This window comes from Salmo salar, chromosome 22 (assembly GCF_965601325.2).
Source record: "Salmo salar chromosome 22, fSalSal1, whole genome shotgun sequence".
Classification (NCBI taxonomy): domain Eukaryota; kingdom Metazoa; phylum Chordata; class Actinopteri; order Salmoniformes; family Salmonidae; genus Salmo; species Salmo salar.
The window spans coordinates 7,555,648-7,575,512 of record NC_138312.1 but is presented as its reverse complement, the minus strand read 5'-3'; the positions used below and the strand labels follow the sequence as shown (position 1 = coordinate 7,575,512).

The window sequence follows — 19,865 nt, the reverse complement described above, 5'->3', positions numbered from 1 at the left end:
ATAATACTTTGTTCGCCTTTGGGCCCCGCATGGAAAATAAAGTAGGGGGAAGACTAAGCGGTGGTAATGCACCGTGTAACGTTTAATCAGAATTCTGAACACCCTCACAGTTTTTTTTGCCAGTGGTGCTAGTGGGGAATCCTAGGCCTGCTATAACCACCATAACTACAGTGTCAGTTCCCACCCATGAAGAGCGAGGGGACTATAAGCACTATTCACAGTGTCATGGAGATGACAGGGGACAGACAGGCACCTCAGTGTGGCATTCTGACACTCCCAGCCCAGATTATCACAGCGCCTGTCGGGTGTCAGGTCACGCTCTGCCACACACACACACTGATACACACATGTCTGGCACAGCGGCCTCCCTATAGGGTTGTATGCTAATGCCTCTCAGGACCTCCACTAGAGAAGGATATGAGAGATAACATAAAGGCTCAGGTAATAGCTTACAGACACACACACACACACACACACACACACACACACACACACACACACACACACACACACACACACACACACACACACACACACACACGTAACGGCTGTCTGCTGTGTGCGTGTGCCATGCTGAGAAACAACCCCACTCCTCACATTAGACTTGGAAATGCAATCGCTGCCTGCGTGTTGTCCTTTTAAAACAAGCAAGCAAGCGGAGTAGCAGCAAGCTGAGCTAGTGGCACCTCAACCAGGAAGCCTTGGCTGTGGCCTGCCTGCCGAGAGGAGGCGAGGGTGTGTGTCTGTGTTTCAGAGGAGAGAAAGGAGGCGGTATGAAGATATCAGCTTTATCTCAGACTGAAGTGGGCCAGTTTTGTGTTGAGAGGAAGCTGATATACTCCACTGAGCAGGTTTTGCAGGGCTGGAAGGAAGGAGGGAGGAATGGCGGGAGGAGGAGAGAGGATGAGGAACCTCACAGGATATAAAGGACCCGTGCGTTACGAATTTCCCTGCCGAGGGCGCTGTAGGACTATTTACCAGCGTGTGTTTGTTTATGTCTGGCTGGCGCCGCGTAGTTTAGCTCTCCCCCTCACTTGAGAGATATCGATCCCCTCCAGCTCGTTGCTTCAGCCAATTGGACTCTCCCCATGCATCCACACACTGTTCATGCACTGGTCATGCATGCTCGCTAGCACTGCAATGGCCGGACAGGTCCGTGGCACACTCTAGTAAGTGTATAAATACAGCCAGGGCCTGGACGGTGATATTCCAGTCTCAGAACGTGGGTGGACTTATGTGCATGTTGTTATTGTTGTTTAGCTTGGCTATACTTTACCTCTGTAATCATTATTTAGCAATTACTACGTTAAGTATGTATGCCATCTCATTGGCTTGTAGCTCTGCTTTAGGTTACTTACTGTCATGTAAATAGTCCTTTCTTGCACTGCTGCCATTTATTACTGTTAGCAGCCATTGCTAACATTACTGCTGTGTAATACATGCATATTACCTTAGATACAGTCCTTACCTATTGTGCTATTGCTGTTCTGTTCCATTTCTATTCACTGTTGTGTTCCATTTGATATGCATACATTCATCCTGCTCTATTCATCACACTCCATGTGTATTCCTTTCATTTCAGTATTACTGACCCATCCCCATGTACATCTCTTGCTCTCTCTCTCTGTGTGTGTGTTTGAATAAAGTTTCCTGTGTGTATTAACTCTTGGGCTCCCTTATTAGCCTCTAACCGGGGGCAGTGTCAGTGGGTCACAGACCAGCAAACACAGAGTTGGGTCACGTCCTTTCACCATGTGTCTTTGTTTGAATAGTAAAAAATCTCCTGGTTCCGTCAAATGTTTATGGAATGGAAACAAAAATATGCACTGATTTATCTATTGACGTGTACAGTGTTTCCCCCAATGTTTTATTTTTAGCTAAGGCAATGGAGGGGAGGGGGGATGGGGTTGGGTGCCTGGCTTAAATCGGACAGAAATTGGAGGCAGAGGAAAATGTGCTGTTATTCAGGTAATTTCATGCAATTCTATGAATTTTTCCATGGAGCTAAGAGAATATTGCAGTGTGAAAGCTAATTTCTTACAATTCTAAGCATTTTGCCATGGCTAATTCTGTGTCCTTCTGCTCAAACATTATAACAAAACCAATGGGGACCCCAATCGGGGACATTGGGCATGTACCCTGCGTGCTCCGTTATGGTAGCCATGCCAAAAACAAATTAATCGTTTTTAGAATTTTTGATTCTCCCTGATTGTCTAGCTTTTCTTTAGGTGGTTTCTACTTCTCAAAGATTATATTATTTGAAAATATATTGGAAATTAGTTAGGCTGCATTTAGATAGTCTTTAAAACCTGAACCTAAGCAACACAAGGACTAGGGTCTGGTTTCAATGATGGACTCTTTTGGTTAAGGTAGTTGATGAAAATTAGCCACTTGTGAAATGCACTCATTAGCTACTATTTAGTATTTTATTCAAGCGGATAAACTAGTGACCCAGGCAGTGACGTAGTTCCTCTAAAAGAGCCCATATCATTGAAACCAGACCTTAGTCACTGTGTTGCCTAGGGAAGGTTTCCGAGACTAGCGTTTAGACAGGCAGCCCAGTTCGGATATCTGAGAAAGATCTGATGTAAAAAGGGCAGATGTGATTTTGTCAAAAGACCAATTAGTGGAAAAAAGATCAGAATTGGGCTGCCTGTGTGAACGTCAGTTAATGATCAGGATCTGGGGTCATATGTAGGCTATCAAGTGTATCAGAGTAGGAGTGCTGATCTAGGATCAGGTCCCCCTTGTCCATGTAATTGTATTCATTGTGATCTAAAAGGCTAAACAGATCCTAAATCAGCACTCCTACACTGAGACTCTTGATGCATACAGCCACCGATTGAGAGTGAATGGGATTAGGCCTAAGTGTGTCTTGTAATTACTAAACTGACAGTGCCAGCCTGACAGCTCAGTTTACCTCTGACGCGATGAGCTCCAGTCCTCTGCACTGTCTGTCCTCTTTCCGCAGCAGGCCCCACATCTCAGGGTCCTCCTGGGCCAGACTGTCCTGCCCTGTCCATGGGCCTTGTGTTCCACATTACTGGTATGTAATGCTGACCCTCCTTGCCCCCACGCTGCAGAGAGCCACCGGGGCACGGTTGGCACAGCAGCTGGAAGAGGGGAGAGAGAGGACACAGGGACAGAGAGAGGTTATTCATGGGTCCATGATACAAGGACAACTTTGTCGTGTTCACTTGGTGCCTTGGGAACAAAACGTTTGGAAACGGAGGATGTATTGGCATGCTAGATTAGCAATTGCCCAACAGCACATAGCTCTTCCACAAATCTCAATAAATTAAGACAACAATGGTAGCATGACATGTTGTTATGTACATTCATACGATTACTAAAGCTATCATAAAATCCAACAGGATTATGAATAGTTGTTAGGGTTGTAAAATGTAAGGCAATTCCAGAAATTCTGGTTTGGAGGTTCAAGTTACCGGAATTATTCAAACCTAGTTGGCGTAGTTGGCAGTGCTTGCACATCACCAGCTCTTGGCTGTAAATGTATGTGTTGTAGATACAGAAGAAGCTAGAAGTGTGTCAGAGACTGTGACTACATAATCAAAGTGGCTTCTTGGGAACTTACTGTGTCTTGTGAAAAAGAGACACATGGAGTGTGTTCTCACTATCATTTTAAACAATTAATACATTTGAAACCATGTTCCAACTTCAAACGCACGAAGTATAAAAATAGAATCTTATGTCTCCCTCTCATGCAGTCCAATATGTAACGAAAAACAGTCAGCTGGGGTGTTTGTCAGATATCAATAATCAGCGTGGTTGTTCAATTATGTCTATCAGCAGTACTGAGAGGAGGGTGCGACGCTGGCTCCTTTACTGCCCAGTGTACCAGACCCTGGCAGAGGAACAGTATAGCACATATTCAGCACTTCCTCTTATCTAATCTCAGCTAGCCCAGTGTGCCTAGCGGCTCCATACTCTGTTCCATACTGCTGCTGCTCACTACTGGATATTATCCACACAGTTGAAACTTCCCTCTTTCACACATTTAACATAGGCCTATTCCTATTAGATCCCTTGGGAATAATGTCTTCTGACCTCAATGGAACTTTCCTGGTTATATTAAAGGTTAGATCCTGTTCTGGGCCCGATTTTGCGACAGCGATGGAATTTATGCTTACAAGTTTTTTAACGATGCATCTTTCCTACAATGGCCAAAGATGTAACATGGTTTCCTAAAACACCACGCAGAGACAACGTTTACCTAAGTGCGTCGTTGAGGCATGTGTTGATACTGATAGGATCGAAAGGCAGCACTGCTCAAGGATTAGCTTCATCCATTAAAATCTTCATTAACATTAGAATTATTTGCCAATACTGACAACGGATCAGCTCCTAGAAAGATATTGGTCGCGTTCCCCTGCTCAAACGTTGCATGCATCAACCAATGGATACATGCCACGTCATGAACTGTGTCATCGACTGATAGATTGCTTTAACATATGGTTAGCTGACACGTAAAATACCTAACGAGTCGTAAATTCTGGCAGGCGTCAGCAACGCCTGGGCAGAGAAACGAGCCCATTATCACCTATGGTTGCAAATATTGAGTATGTTTACATGCACACTAATAATTCAATATTAAACTGATTATGGCAGTAGTAAACACCTTACTCTGCTTATCTTAATCGGCGTAAGGTCAAAATCGAAGTAAGCATACACCGATTAAAACACCTGGTTTTCTGAGCAATCTTTCGAATTATAAGGACACGTAAAAAGTTGAATCAGTGTTCCAGCGGGTGTGTATTTGATGTGCACATGTGCCAGTACCGGTAGCGCAAGCCTCCCTCTTATACACTAGTGAAGGGAGTTCGGAAAAACTGGAAGTATGAAAACTATTTGTAAGATGCTAAAGCTTCATGTTCGAACTCAAAAATAACATGGTCACTGTGGTAGACTTGGGCTAATCCCACTGCTGACAACATGTGAGAGAGCTGGCCTACTCTAACACTTAAAAAGGCATAAAAGGTCCAATGCAGCCGTTTTATCTCAATATCAAATCATTTCTGGGTGACAATTAAGTACCTTACTGTGATTGTTTTCAATTAAAATGGTCAAAAATAAGCAAAAATCACTTCTTAGTAGTGATGTTACGTGTACCGATGCTTGTATTCACCTTGTCAGAAGTATGTCATCAATGACGTCCGAAGATTGTTTCGTTGAACAACAACCTAAATAATGTAATGAACCTATTTGACACAATTGGCTGCAAAACCTCTGATTAAGGAAGCTTCATTTCCCAAAGTACTACTTCTTAGCAAAGACCAATTTCTCTGTCTGAGTGAGGAGGGGGAAACTGAAAACTAGCTGTTATTGGCTTAGTGGTTTGGAACTCTATTTTATTGATCTATTAACTAATTTAGGTCAAAACTCCATCCAACCAAAACAGGCTGAAATTTAAGGTGGTTTCTTTCAAACAGCTCTTACACTAAAAGGGCATTATCATAATTTTCCAGTATTATTCCAACCTCATTGTGGAAATATACTGTATATAAAACATAGGAAAATCACATTGACTGCACAGGGCCTTTAAAAACAATAACTAATGAAAAAGGTTCAAAATTACTTAATTTATTTTAAAACTGCAGCGCAAGTAAAACCATTGGCAGTAACAACCATCACCTTGCTTGAAGAACCTCCAATTAGCTAAAATCATGTGCACTTGTGTCAGTTTGCCAGCATGAAAGGAAACAACCAATCAGAACACAAACGATTGACAAGACAATTAGTATTTGGGGTGTGTGCTATTGACAATCAGCGCAGACTATGGAACATCCTGCTGTTGGAAATTAAATAAAATAAACAAACATTACTTGCTTTCACAGTTAAATAAGTTACTTTAAAATTAGTCTTTAGTCCAAGTGAAGGTCTCTCCTTTACACTTTCCCTTCACCCTCCCATTTACTCAGTCTCTCCCTACACAGCCAATTAGGGGGATAGTATTCACATACTGTACATGTAAGGGGGTGGAAGATGTTGTGTGCTGTAAGATTTCCCAGTCTTGGATAGTCAGAAGAGGCTGTCGAAAAACACTGAATAGATCTGGGACCGAGGTACGGCCTCAGTTTGTGTAACTACAAAAGTGCTGAGTTGTTACAATCTTTGCAGAGGAGGGTGCATACTAAATAAATAGCTCATCACCATTTATTAAACAGCAGGACTAGCCTAATAATTAGGGATGTAACGTTTCACCGATAAGCATCGGTCCCCGGTTCAAATGTTTAAGGCTGTATACCAAATCACACCCTTCTCGTCGCCCCTCCACCTCCACGTCCGCGTTCACGTGCACCTCTGCGATTTGCACAAATTCCCCGAAGCTGAGGGAGTGAAAATGACAGAGTGTATGGGCTAATTAGCCCCTCTGGTAAGTACTTCGACTGAGCCTGCAACACTGCTGGCTTCATAGCAAAGTGGAATCTGGCACCGCGTTCTTGGAGTTTGCTCAATTTCACACAAAAGAATGGAGAGGCGTGCCTAATTATATGACACGAGCATTTGTTTGTCTGATGTTGTAAAATATGTTTAACTGTTACCAAGGTTTATATTTTGTAAAAAAAAATCATAAATTGCATCATTCATGTCACAAGTGTGTCCCAAAGATGATGGGTTTATTGATCCTCTCTGCCACTCTCTGGAAGTCACCCTCGGTGTTTTGTCCAAAACACGTGACACCAGAGGGCCCTCCAAGTGAGTTGGTAGGTTCGAGGCGGTGGTTTGGGATTCACCATAAGATAGGAGTGCGTTGGCCGTCATTACAAATCGTCAGTTCACTTGATTTTTGGGCTGATATTACTTTCTACCTTACTATGGCGTCCTTTCCATCTCACATTTTGATGGCGCAGGGGGGCATGACGAGAACGTGGAAAATATTGTTGAGTGCGGGTGGAAAGAATTGAAAGTTCAGATAAAACATTGAGGGCGCAGAGGATGTTGAGGAGCTGAGAGAGAGTTATAAGAGAGAGTTATAAGAGCTTAAACAAAAATGCCAGAAAGTGGGATTGAGCGCAATAAATTAAGTGTTGAGCACTGCTCACAGTATACTAGTTAAGGATCATATCCCCTCCACCTTACCTGACATTCTTTTGATAGAATGGCTCCAGAGGAGACGGCTGCCGTTTTATGGGCTCCTAACCAATTGTGTGCTATTGTGTGTTTTTCGTGTTATTTTGTACATAATGTTTTTGCCACCGTCTCTTGAGACCGAAAAGAGATTCTGGATATCAGAACAGCCATTACTCACCTCATACTGGACAAAGATTTTTTCTTTAACGAGTCGGACGCAAAGGATTTACTTCAGACACAGGAAAAGGCCCAAATCCCTGACATTCGCAGGAAGAAGAGATGGAGATATAGGGGATGTAGGTCGGGGTGCCTTGTAAGGATCCGACAGCAAGTGGGTAATCTGCCTCTACCATCTGTCCTATTAGCCAACGTGCAATCATTGGATTTTTAAACTGGATGAGCTCCGATCAAGTCTGTCCTAACAACGGGACATTAAAAACTGTAATATCTTATGTTTCACCAAGTCGTGGCTGAACGACGACATGGGTAACATACAGCTGGCTGGATTTTCAGTGCATCGGCAAGCTAGAACAGCTCCCTCCGGTAAGACAAGTGGTGGCAGTCTGTGTCTATTTGTCAATAACAGCTGGTGCACGAAATCTAATATTAAGGAAGTCTCGAGGTTTTGCTTGCCTGAGGTAGAATATCTCATGATAAGCTGTAGACCACACTATTTACAAAGAGAGTTTTCATCTATATTTTTCGTAGCTGTCTATTTACTACCACAAACCAAACTGGCACTAAGACAGCACTCAACAAGCTACTGTATATAAGGCCATAAGCAAACAAGAAAATTCTCACCCAGAGGCGACGGTTCTAGTGGTCGGGGACTTTAATGCAGGGAAACTTAAATCTGTTTCAACTAATTTCTACCAGCATGTTACATGTACAACCAGAGGAGAAAAAAACACCTTTACTCCACACACAGAGACGTGTACTAAGCTCTTCCTTGCCCTCCATTTGGAAAATCTGACCATAACTCCATCCTCCTGATTCCTGCTTACAAGCAAAAACTAAAGCAGGGAGTACAAGCAGGGAGTCGCTCAATATGAGAGTGGTCAGATGAAGCAGATGCTAAGCTACAGGACTGTTTTAATGGCACAGACTGGACTATGTTCCGGGATTCTTCCAACGGCATTGAGGAATACACCACATCAGTCACTGGCTTCATCAATAAGTGCATCGATGACATCGTCCCCACATTGACCGTACGTACATACCCCAACCAGAAGCCATGGATTACAGGCAACATCCGCACTGAGCTAAAGAGTAGAGCTGCCGCTTTCAAAGAGCGGACTCTAACCCGGACGCTAATAAAAATCCTGTTATTGCTTCCGAAAAACCATTAATCAGGAAAAGCATCAATACAGGACTAAGATCGAATCATACTACACCAGCTCCGACACTCGTCGGATGTGGCAGGGCATGCAAACCATTACAGACTACAAAGGAAAGCACAGCCGAGAGCTGCCCAGTGACATGAGCCTACCAGACGAGCTAAATTACTTCTATGTTCGCATCGAGGCAAATAATATTGAAACATGCATGAGAGCACCAGCTGTTCTGGACGACTGTTTGATCACGCTCTCCGTAGCCGATATGAGTAAGACCTTTAAACAGTTCAACATTCTGCAGGGCATGACCAACTGGCAAGTGTCTTCACCGACATTTTCAACCTGTCCCTAACCGAGACTGCAATACCAACATGTTTCAAGCAGACCACCATAGTCCCTGTGCCGAAGAACACCACGGTAACCTGCCTAAATGACTACCGACCCATAGCACTCAAATCTGTAGCCATGAAGTGCTTTGAAAGGCTGGTCATGGCTGACATCCACACTATTATCCCAGAAACCCTAGACCCACACAATTTGCATACCCCCCCAACAGATCCACAGATGACGCAATCTCTATTCAAATCAAATTCAAATCAAATTGATTTATATAGCCCTTCTTACATCAGCTGATATCTCAAAGTGCTGTACAGAAACCCAGCCTAAAACCCCAAACAGCAAGCAATGCAGGTGTAGAAGCACGGTGGCTAGGAAAAACTCCTTAGAAAGGCCAAAACCTAGGAAGAAACCTAGAGAGGAACCAGGCTATGAGGGGGTGGCCAGTCCTCTTCTGGCTGTGCCGGTAGGAGATTATCCTCTCTAGGGTAGGGGGCAGTATGTTCACATCCGGATAAAAAACGTACCCGATTTAATCTGGTTATTACTACTGCACAGAAACTAGAATATGCATATAATTGTTTGATTTGGATAGAAAACACCCTAAAGTTTCTAAAACTGTTTGAATGGTGTCTGTGAGTATAACAGACCTCATATGGCAGGCAAAAACCTGAGAAGATTCTGTACAGGAAGTGCCCTCTCTGACCATTTCTTGGCCTTCTATACCCTCTTTATTTAAAACAGAGGATCTCTGCTGTAACGTGACACTTTCTAAGGCTCCCATAGGCTCTCAGAAGGCGCCAGAACGTTGAATGATGACTTTGCAGTCCCAGGATGAAAAACAGTAGCGCATTTGGATAGTGGTCGATCTGAGAACAATGAGACGGGGGTGCGCATGCACGTGAAGCGTCCATTTTACATTTTCAGTCTTTGAACAAAAAAGACGTCTCCCGGTCGGAATATTATCGCTATTTTATGAGAAAAATCGCATAAAAATTGATTTTAAACAGCGTTTGACATGCTTCGAAGAACGGTAATGGAATATTTTGGATTTTTTTGTCACGACATGCGTCTGCGCGTCACCGTTCGGATAGTGTCTTGAGCGCAAGAACAAAACAGAGGATATTTGAATATAACTATGGATTATTTTGAACCAAAACAACATTTGTGGATGAAGTAGAAGTCCTGGGAGTGCATTCTGACAAAGAACAGCAAAGGTAATCCAATTTTTCTTATAGTAAATCTGAGTTTGGTGAGTGCCAAACTTGGTGGGTGTCAAATTAGCTAGCCCGTGATGGCGAGCTATCTACTCAGAATATTGCAAAATGTGCTTTTGCCGAAAAGCTATTTTAAAAAAGGAGTTCTGTATCTATAATTCTTAAAATAATTGTTATGTTTTTTGTGAACGTTTATCGTGAGTAATTTAGTAAATTCACCGGAAGTTTTCGGTAAGTTTGCTAGTTCTGAACGTCACATGCTAATGTAAAAAGCTGGTATTTGATATAAATATGAACTTGGTTGAGCAAAACATGCATGTATTGTATAACATAATGTCCTAGGAGTGTCATCTGATGAAGATCATCAAAGGTTAGTGCTGCATTTAGCTGTGGTTTTGTTTTTTGTGACAATATATGCTAGCTTGAAAAATGGGTGTGTGATTATTTCTGGCTGGGTACTCTCCTGACATAATCTAATGTTTTGCTTTCGTTGTAAAGCCTTTTTGAAATCGGACAATGTGGTTAGATAAAGGAGTGTCTTGTCTTTAAAATTGTTTAAAATAGTCATATGTTTGAGAAATTGAAGTAATAGCATTTTTAAGGTATTTGAATATCGCGCCACTCGATTCCACTGGCTGTTTAGTAGGTGGGACGATTTCGTCCCACATACCCTAGAGAGGTTCTAACAGCACATGGCCTAGATGTTCAAGTGTTCATAAATGATCAGCATTGTCAAATAATAATAATCATAGTAGTTGTCGAGGGTGCAACAAGTCAGTAACACAAGAGTAAGTGTCAGTTGGCTTTTTCATAGCCGATCTTTGAGAGTATCTCAACCGCTCCTGATGTCTATAGAGAGTTGAAAACAGCAGGTCTGGGACAGGTAGCACGTCCGGTGAGTAGGTCAGGGTTCCAGCAGGTCTGGGACAACAGGTCTGGGACAGGTAGCACGTCCGGTGAACAGGTCAGGGTTCTATAGCTGCAGGCAGAACAGTTGGAACTTGAGCAGCAGCATGGCCAGGTGAACTGGGGACAGCAAGGAGTCATCAAGCCAGGTAGTCCTGAGGCATGGTCCTAGGGCTCAGGTCCTCCGAGAGAGAGAAAGAAAGAAAGAGAAAGAGAGAATTAGAGAGAGCATATTTAAATTCACACAGGACACCGGAAAAGACAAGAGAAATACTCCAGATGTGACAGACTGACCCTAGCCCCCCGACACATAAACTACTGCAGCATAAATACTGGAGGCTGAGACAGGAGGGGTCAGGAGACACTGTGGCCCCATCCGATGAAACCCCTGGACAGGGCCAAACAGGTAGGATATAACCCCACCCACTTTGCCAAAGCACAGCCTCCACACCACTGGAGGGATATCTCCAACCACCAACATACCATCTCGGGACAAGGCCGAGTATAGCCCACAAAGATCTCCGCCACGGCACAGCCCAAGGGGGGGCGCCAACCCAGACAGGACTCCATATTGCACTCCACACTGCCCTTTCCCTCCTGGACAAAAGGAACACCTACATGAGAATGCTATTCATTGACTACAGCTCAGTGTAAAACACCATAGTGCCCTCAAAGCTCATAACTAAGCTAAGGACCCTGGGAGTAAACACCTCCCTCTGCAACTGGATCCTGGACTTCCTGACAGGCCGCCCCCAGGTGGTAAGTGTAGGTAGCAACACATCTGCCATGCTGATCCTCAACACGGGGGCCCATCAGGGTGCGTGCTCAGTCCCCTCCTGTACTCCCTATTCACCCATGACTGCATGGCCAAGCATGACTCCAATACCATCATTAAGTTTGCCGACGACACAACAGTGGTAGGCTTCATGACCGACAATGATGAGACAGCCTATAGGGAGGAGGTCAGAGACCTGGCAGTGTGGAACCAAGTTAACAACCTTGCCCTCAACTTTATCAAGACAAAGGAGATGATCGTGGACTATAGGAAAAGGAGGGCCGAGCACACCCCCATTCTCATCTATGGGGCTGTAATGGAGCAGTTTGAGAGCTTCAAGTTCCTTAGTGTCCATATCCCCAACAAACTATCATGGTCTGGACACACCAAGACAGTCGTGAAGAGGGCATGACAACTCTTATTCACAAAATATTTGGCATTGGTCCTCAGATCCTCAAAAAGTTATACAGCTGCACCATCGAGTGCATACTGACCGGGTGCATCACCGCCTGGTATGGCAACTGCTCGGCCGCAAGGCACTACGGAAGGTAGTGCGTACTGCACAGTACATCACTGGGGCCAAGCTTCCTGCCATCCAGGACCTCTATAACAGGCGGTGTCAGAGGAAGGCCCTAAAAATTGCCAAAGGCTCCAGCCACACTAATCAGAAACTTTTCACTCTGCTACTGCATGGCAATTATAGGTCCAAAGGCTTCTTAACAGCTTCTACCCCAAAGTCATAAGACTCCTGAACAGCTAATCAAATTTCTTCCCAGACTATTTGCATTGACCCCACCCCCATTTTTACGCTTCTACTACTCTGTTTATTATCCATGCATAGTTACTTTACCTCTACCTGCATGTACATATTATCACATTTATCTCAACTAACCTGTGCCCCCAAACGTTGACTCTGTACTGATATTTTCATTTTTTTACTTCAGTTAACTTTAGTAAATACTTTAACACTTATTTTTCTTAAAACTGTATTGTTGGTTAAGGACATGTAAGTAAGGATTTCACTGTAAGGTCTACCTACACCTGTTGTATTCAGCGCATGTGACAAATTTGATTTGATTTGACACCATAGACCCACTGCAATTTGCATTGCACACTGCCCTATCTGGACAAGAGAAATACCTATGTAAGAATGCTGTTCATTGACTACAGCTACGACTTCAACACCATAGTACCCTCCAAGCTCATCATTAAGCTTGGGGCCCTGGGTCTGAACACCGCCCTGTGCAACTGGGTCCTGGACTTCCTGACCGGATGGCCACAAGGTGGTGAAGGTAGGCAACAACAACTCCACTATGCTGATGCTCAAGACAGGGGCCCCACAAGAGTGCGTGCTCAGCCCCTTCCTGTACTCCCTGTTCAGGCATGGCCATGCATGCCTCCAACTCAATCATCAAGTTTGCAGACGACAACTGCTGTAGGCCTGATTACCAACAACAACGAGAAAGCCTACAGGGAGAAGGTGAAAGTCCTGGCGGAGTGGTGCCAGGAAAATAGCCTCTCCCTCAACATCAACAAAACTAAGGAGCTGATCTTGGACTTCAGGAGACAGCAGAGGGAGCATGGCCCCATTCACAGGGCCGCAGTAGAGAAGGTGAAAAGCTTCAAGTTCATCGGCATACATGTCACAGGAGGCTGAACAAATTCAGCTTGGCCCATAAGATCCTCACAAACTTTTACAGACGCACCATTGAGAGCATCCTATCGGGCTGTATCACCACCTGGTATGGCAATTGCACCGCCCTCAACCTCGGGGCACTCCAGAATGTGGTGCGGTCTGCACAAAGCATAACCGGGGGCACACTGCCTGCCCTCCAAGGCATCTACAGCACCCGGTCAAAAATGTAATTAAATACCTCAGCCACCCAAGCAACGGCCTGTTCACCCCATTATCATCCAGAAGGCGAGGTCAGTACAGGTGCATCAAAGCTGGAACCGAGATACTGAAAAACAGCTTCTATCTCAAGGCCATCAGACTTAAATAGCCATCACTAACCGGCCTGCACCTAGTACCCTGCCCTGAACTTAGTCACCGTCACTAGTCGGCTACCACCCCGTAACTCAACCCTGCACCTTAATAATGGTTACAAGTATGTGGATACCCCTTCAAATTAGTGGATTCAGCTATTTCAGCCACACCCTTTGGTGACAGGTGTATAAAATCGAGCACACAGCCATGCAATCTCCTATAGACAAACAGAGGCAGTAGAATGGCCTGAAGAGCTCAGTGACCATCATAGGATGCCACCTTTCCAACAAGTCAGTTCGTCAAATTGCAACACTCACTATCAAGTTTCAAACTGCCTCTGGAAGCAACATCAGCATAAGATCTGTTCATCTGGAGCTTCACGAAATTGTTTTCTATGGCCGAGCAGCTGCACACAAGCCTAAGATCATCATGTGCAATGCCTGGCATCGCCTGGGGTGGTTTAGAGCTCGCCGCCATTGGACTCTGGAGCAGTGGAAACGCATTCTCTAGAATGATGAATCACGCTTCACCATATGGCAGTCCGATGGACGAATCTGTGTTTGGAGGATGCCAGCAGAACGTTACCTGCCCCAATACATAGTGCCAACTGTAAAGTTTGGTGGAGGAGGAATAATGTTCTGGGGCTATTTTTCATGGTTTGGGCAAGGCCCCATAGTTCCAGTGAAGGGAAATCTTAATGCTACAGCATACAATGACATTCTAGATGATTCTGTGCTTCCAACCTTGTTTGGGGAAGGCCCTTTCCTGTTTCAGCGTGACAATGCCCTCATGCACAAAGAGAGATCCACACAGAAATGGTTTGTCAAGATCGGTGTGGAAGAACATGACTGGACTGCACAGAGCCCTGACCTCAACCCCATCAAAAACCTTTGGGATGAATTGGAACGCCAGCTGCGAGCCTGACCTAATTGCCCAAAATCAGTGCCCGACTTCACTAACGCTCGTGGCTGAATGGAAGCAAGTCCCCGCAGTAATGTTCCAACATCTCGAGGAAAGCCTTTGTACAAGAGTGGAGGCTGTTATAATATATATTGTATTGTGTGTGTATATATACACATAGTTGAAGTCGGAAGTTTACATTCACCTTAGCCAAATAAATGTAAACTCAGTTTTTCACAATTCCTGACATTTAATCCTAGTTGTCACGTTCATTGTAATAATTGGAACAAGGTGCAGCGCGATATGGTTTCCACATATTTAATATTAGAAACGCACAAAACAACAAAGAACGTGCACTAACTCAAAACAATATCCCACAAACACAGGTGGGAAAAAGGCTACCTAAATATTATCCCCAATTAGAGACAACGATTCCCAGCTGCCTCTAATTGGGAATCATACAAATCACCAACATAGAAATAATAAACTAGAACCCCACATAGAAATAATAAACTAGAATACCCCCCAGTCACGCCCTGACCTATTACACCATAGAGAAACAAGGGCTCTCTATGGTCAGGGCGTGACACTAGTAAGAATTCCCTGTCTTAGGTCAGTTAGGATCACCACTTTATTTTAAGAATGTGAAATGTCAGAATAATAGTAGAGAGAATGATTTTTTCCAGCTTTTATTTCTTTCATCACATTCCCAGTGGGTCAGAAGTTTACATACACTCAATTAGTATTTGGTAGCGTTGCCTTTAAATTGTTTAACTTGGGTCAAACGTTTCAGATAGCTTTCCACAAGCTTCCCACAATAAGTTGGGTGAATTTTGGCCCATTCCTCCTGACAGAGCTGTTGTAACTGAGTCATGTTTTTAGGCCTCCTTGCTCGCACACACTTTTTCAGTTCTGCCCAGAAATGTTCTGTAGGATTGAGGTCAGGGCTTTGTGATGGCCACTCCAATATCTTGACTTAATCCATTTTGCCACAACTTTGTAAGTATGCTTGGGGTCATTGTCCATTTGGAAGACCCATTTGCAACCAAGATTTAACTTCTTGACTGATGTCTTGAGATGTTGCTTCAATATATCCATATAATTGTCCTACCTCATGATGCCATCTATTTTGTGAAGTGCACCAGTCTCTCCTGCAGCATAGCACCCCCACAACATGGTGCTTCCCGGTTGGGATGGTGTTCTTCGGCATGCAAGCCTCCCCCTTTTTCCTCCAACAATAACAATGGTCATTATGGCCAAACAGTTCTATTTTTCTTTCATCAGACCAGAGGACATTTCTCCAGAAAGTGTGATCTTTGTCCCCATGTGCAGTTGGAAACTGTAGTTTGGCTTTTTTATGGTGGTTTTGGAGCAGTGGCTTCTTCCTTGCTGAGCGGCCTTTCAGGTTATGTCAATATTGGACTCGTTTTACTGTGGATATAGATACTTTTGTACCTGTGTCCTCCAGCATCTTCACAAGGTCCTTTGCTGTTTTTCTGGGATTGGTGCGAAAAGTGCAAATCAAAGTACGTTCATCTCTAGGAGACAGACTCCTTCCTGAGCGGTATGACGGCTGTGACTTGCGTACTATTGTTTGTACAAATTAATGTGGTATCTTCAGGCATTTGGAAATTTCCCCCAAGGATGAACCAGACATGTGGAGGTCTACAATATTTTTTCCCGAGGTCTTGGCTGATTTAAAAAAAAATAATTCCCATGATGTCAAGCAAAGAGGCACTGAGTTTGAAGGTAGGCCTTGAAATACATCCACAGGTACACCTCCAATTGACTCAAATTATGTCAATTAGCCTATTAGAAGCTTCTAAAGCAATGACATCTTTTTCTGGAATTTTCCAAGCTGTTTAAAGCACAGTCAACTTAGTGTATGTAAACTTCTGACCCACTGGAATTGTGATGCAGTGAATTATAAGTGAAATAATCTGTCTGTAAACAATTGCTGGATAAATTACTTGTGTCATGCAAAAAGTAGATATCCTAACTGCCAAAACTATAGTTTGTTAACATGAAATTTGTGGAGTGGTTAAAAAACAACTTTTAATGACTCCAACCTAAGTTTATGTAAACTTCCAACTTCTACTGTATATACAGTGCATTACCAAGGATCTTTCTGTCCTTTACTCTGTTCACCTGTCCCTTGATCTTGCCTAGTCTCCCAGTCCCTGCTGCTGAAAAACATCCCCACAGCATGATGCTGCCAGCACCATGCTTCACCATAGGGCTGGGGCCAGGTTTCCTCCAGACGTGACGCTTGGCATTCAGGTCAAAGAGTTCAATTTTGGCTTCGTCATACCAGAGAATCTTGTTTCTTATTGTCAGAGTCCTTTTGGTGCCTTTTTGGCAAACTCCAAGTGGGCTATCATGTGCCTTTTACTGAGGAGTGGCTTCCGTCTGGCCACTCTACCATAAAGGCTTGCTTGGTGGAGTGCAGCAGAGATGCTTGTCCTTCTGAAAGTTTCTCCCATCTCCACAGAGGAACTCTGGAGCTCTGTCAGAGTGACCATCGGGTTCTTGGTCACCTCCCTGATCAAGGCACTTCTCCTCCGATTGCTCAGTTTGGCTGGGCTGCCAGCTCTAGATAGAGTCTTGGAGGTTCCAAAATTGTTCCATTTAAGAATGGTGGAGGCCACTGTGTTCTTGGGGACCTTCAATGCTGCTGACAATTTTTGGTACCCTTCCCCAGATCTGTGCCTCGACACAATCCCATCTATCCCTTCTTTGGATTGGTGGATATAGCTCATTATTAGATGAGAATTGTTGACGTGAACCACCTGTAAGGAGAGAGTTGCTATGCTACTAGCCTCATGCCCTGAATATGCATAGCCATCTCGAAACAACTCTGATATAAAGTTTTGTGTTTTTTTGCCAGGATGTAACGTGTCCTACTTACGTATATCAGTACACTCATAACTGAAGCCTTATGAAACTTCTATTCCATCATATAAACGTAGCAAATAACCTAGAATTTGTTGGGTTGTTGACCAAACTCTCATTGATAAATACTCCTTGCCTGGGATACGAAACAATGAAAAAGCACCACTTGCTGTAGGGGCATAGACTTTTCGCGGAGTTGGGCATCTCTTACCCTTCCCCTCCGCCTGCGCTTTCTTGAAATGCAGCTGTGCTTGCGCGATATCTCTGTGTGCTCGCAAATCTACAATGACATGTTATTCTTGTTCTTTGTGTGAATTTCCGGCAGACTAGACACTTTTTGGCATATTGCTGCCTTTCTCAGGTCATAATGTGCATTCCACATTGTGACAAAACGAAACATTTAAAGGGAACAGGAAAAATGTTCAATTGCACCACCCATACCCCTGCAACTATAAAACCAAAACTCCTATGTATCCCACTACTTTGCCCTAACCGTTCCTATTCCTGGCCACCGGCGTGGGAGGACGGGACCTCCTTCCTTCAATACCTCCTGCAATTCTTCTGCCGTAAAATCTTTCTCTCCCAATTACTTTTCTGCTGCTGCTACTACTACTACTTTTAGTTTCTGTGACTTCCTTTCCATCTGTGCTGTACAGTTAATTACCATAGCAATGAACTCCAAGAAACCAACCTTGCTAAAACACAAACTGTTCAGGTCGTCCTTTACTTTCCTCACTGCCTCAGCATATGACAAGCTCTGCACTGTTCGAACCCTAGCAACCTCCACCTGTCTCACTCGCATGGGACATTCCTGATCCACAGCAAACTACACACTCCTTGGTCTCATGCCCTCCTGCACACTTCTCACACTTTGGCATCTTCATGCTACACACTGCTGCTACATGACCATAACCTTTGGAATAAACGGTCTCACGGGATAACATATCCTAGCATGACTTTATCAGTCAAACACTCAATATGAAAACTCAAAAGAAGAGACAGGGTCTCTTCTTTCTTGTGCTCGCCACGAAGTCTGAATCTCGCCAAACGTTGTGCATCACAGACTCCAGGTATCTTTAACTTTCATTGATCGAACTTCAAACTCAAAGCCACGCCCAAAATCACTGTTTTCAGCGGTGCTCTGCTCTGGAGAGCAAAGCAAGACACAGCTCTTATCCCGACGCAAGTGAGGCAAAACGCCTGCTCCTTCTGGGCGAAAGACATACACAAAATCAAAATAAGTCTACTTCTGTATACTATGACCGTGTTAACACCCAACTTCTTCTCCACCTAGTCCGATGCCAGAAAAGGGTCAGCCAAAAGACATGACTCCACTTCCACTTCCCCCACTGGGCCAGAGTCATCTCAGGCATTTTCCTGCTGATTGGGGTGAGGCTCGGAAGCCTTCCCCACACCTATCAACACCGGTTCTTCCTCTTCACTTTTGTCTCTGAACTCGCACTGGCCAACTCCATCTAAAGGTTCTCAAGCGACATACACTACTAGCTAAATGGAAGGAAGGACCCATACAATATGATGCTTACATCCCCAGGTAGCTAACCAGCAGCTACATTGCAACATGGTGGACTCCCTGCAATGCACTTCTTTTAGGTAAGAAAGCTATTTAGCCAATTCAGCCTAATTCTATTTCAACGTGTTTTTGATGATCTCATTTATGTAAAGATTTATGAGTGGATATATGTAATGGTAGACTCAGTAATTCCTGTTTAGTTAACCTCTTACATCTAGACGTTCCGCTAGCGGAACACCTGCTCCAATATCCAATGATGGGCGTGGCGCGAAATACAAACTCCTCTAAAATCCGAAAACTTCCATTTTTCAAACATATGACTATGTTACAGCATTTTAAAGACAAGACTCTCGTTAATCTAACCACACTGTCCGATTTCAAAAAGGCTTTACAGCGAAAGCAAAACATTAGATTATGTCAGCAGAGTACCCAGCCAGAAATAATCAGACACCCATTTTTCAAGCAAGCATATAATGTCACAAAAAACAAAACCACAGCTAAATGCAGCACTAACCTTTGATGATCTTCATCAGATGACAACCCTAGGACATTATGTTATACAATGCATGCATGTTTTGTTCAATCAAGTTCATATTTATATCAAAAACCAGCTTTTTTACATTAGCATGTGACGTTCAGAACTAGCATACCCCCGCAAACCTCCGGTGAATTTACTAAATTACTCACGATAAACGTTCACAAAAAGCATAACAATTATTTTAAGAATTATAGATTCAGAACTCCTCTATGCACTCGATATGTCCGATTTTAAAATAGCTTTTCGGTGAAAGCACATTTTGCAATATTCTCAGTAGATAGCCCAGCCATCACGGCTAGCCATTTAGACACCGACCAAGTTTAGCCCTGACCAAACTCCGATTTACTATTACAAAAG

At 43.8% G+C, this 19,865-nt stretch overlaps 1 pseudogene; it reads right to left on the bottom strand.

Annotated features, from left to right (window-relative positions):
* The window catches only part of LOC106582600 (serine hydroxymethyltransferase, mitochondrial-like), a 34,818-nt pseudogene extending 27,543 nt beyond the window's left edge, over nucleotides 1-7,275 (bottom strand).
* Between the last annotated feature and the right edge of the window lie 12,590 nt (nucleotides 7,276-19,865).